This window comes from Arachis stenosperma, chromosome 2 (assembly GCF_014773155.1).
Source record: "Arachis stenosperma cultivar V10309 chromosome 2, arast.V10309.gnm1.PFL2, whole genome shotgun sequence".
Taxonomy (NCBI): Eukaryota; Viridiplantae; Streptophyta; class Magnoliopsida; order Fabales; family Fabaceae; genus Arachis; species Arachis stenosperma.
The window spans coordinates 27,328,470-27,330,457 of NC_080378.1; the positions used below are offsets into that span (position 1 = coordinate 27,328,470).

The 1,988-nt window shown below is 36.7% G+C and overlaps 1 non-coding gene across 1 annotated transcript; it reads right to left on the reverse strand.

The window, feature by feature from the left end:
• Positions 1-1,456: 1,456 nt before the first annotated feature.
• Positions 1,457-1,564, reverse strand: LOC130964756 (small nucleolar RNA R71). Its single transcript, XR_009080831.1, has one exon. It is a non-coding gene; the product is annotated as a small nucleolar RNA R71 (small nucleolar RNA).
• Positions 1,565-1,988: the final 424 nt, after the last annotated feature.

The following is a 1,988-nucleotide window of genomic DNA, read 5'->3' on the forward strand; positions in this document are numbered from 1 at the left end:
AGAGAATTGAAGATTTAGAACATACTGCAGAGGAATCACACAGAAAAAGCTGGGCATTCAAAAATGCCCAGTGAAGAAGACAGACTGGCGTTTAAACGCCAGCCAGGGTGCCTGGCTGGGCGTTTAACGCCCAAAAGGATAGTAGTTTGGGCGTTAAACGCCAGAATGTGCACCATTCTGGGCGTTTAACGCCAGGATGGCACAAGGGGGAGGATTTTGTTTTCAAAATCAATTTTTTTCAAGTTTTCAAAGTTTTTCAAAATCAAATCTTTTTCAAATCATATCTTTTCAATCAAATGTTTTCAAAATCAATTTCTTTCCTTTTTCAAATATACTTACTAACAATTAATGATTTGATTGAACATTTTTTGCCTTTTCTGTTGAGGAAGGTTTTATGTTTGAATCATATCTTTTCTTGTTAGGCAAGTCATTAATTTTTAAAATCAAATCTTTTTAAAATGTTTTTTTTAAAAATTGTTTTCAAATCATATCTTTTTTTAAAATTGTTTTCAAATCATATCTTCTCAATCACATCTTTTTAAAACCAATCATATCTTCTTAACCACATCTTTTTCAAAATAGTTTTTAATCAAATCTTTTTGATTTCTAATTTCAAAATCTTTTTCAAAAATCACTTGATTTCTTTTCCACTCTTATTTTCGAAAATCAATTAAGTGTTTTTCAAAATGTTTTCAAAAATCTTTTACTTAATTTTCGAAAATTACTTCCCTTCTTCTCACATCCTTCTATTTATGGACTAACACTATTCCTTAATGCAAAATTCGAACTCCATCTTCTTTGATAAGTTCGAATTTTCTACCTCTGTCTTCCATTTTTCTTCCTCTGACATCTCAAGGAATCTCTATAATGTGACATAGAGGATTCCATATTTTCTTGTTCTTTTCTCTTTCATATGAGCAGGAACAAAGACAAAGGCATTCTTGTTGAAGCTGACCCTGAACCTGAAAGGACCTTGAAGCGAAAGCTAAAAGAAGCTAGGGCACAACTCTTTATTGAGGACCTGACCGAATTCTTCAAAGAAGAAGAACCTATGGCAGCCGAAAACAACAACAATGCCAACAATACAAGGAAGGTGCTGGGTGACTTTACTGCACCTACTCCCGACTTCTATGGAAGAAGCATCTCTATCCCTGCCATTGGAGCAAACAACTTTGAGCTTAAGCCTCAATTAGTTTCTCTAATGCAACAGAATTGCAAGTTCCATGGACTTCCATTGGAAGATCCTCATCAGTTCTTAGCTGAATTCTTGCAAATCTGTGACACAGTCAAGACTAATGGGGTTGACCCTGAGGTCTATAGACTGATGCTATTCCCTTTTGCTGTAAGAGACAGAGCTAGGATATGGTTGGACTCTCAACCTAAAGAAAGCCTGGACTCTTGGGAAAAGCTAGTCAATGCCTTCTTGGCAAAGTTCTTTCCACCTCAAAGATGGAGTAAGCTTAGAGTGGAAGTCCAAACCTTCAGACAGAAGGATGGAGAATCCCTCTATGAAGCTTGGGAAAGATACAAACAATTAATCAGAAAATGTCCTTCTGACATGCTTTCTGAATGGAGCATCATAGGTATTTTCTATGATGGTCTCTCTGAACTGTCCAAGATGTCTTTGGATAGCTCTGCTGGAGGATCTCTTCATCTGAAGAAGACGCCTACAGAGGCTCAAGAGCTAATTGAGATGGTTGCAAATAACCAATTCATGTACACTTCTGAAAGGAATCCTGTGAACAACGGGACTAGTCAGAAGAAAGGAGTTCTTGAGATTGACACTCTGAACGCCATTTTGGCTCAGAATAAAATATTGACTCAACAAGTCAATTTGATTTCTCAAAGTCTGTCTGGAATGCAAAATGCACCTGGCAATACTAAGGAGGCTTCATCTGAGGAAGAAGCTTATGATCCTGAGAACCCTTCAATGGAAGAGGTGAATTACCTAGGAGAACCCTATGAAAACACCTATAATTCTTCATGGA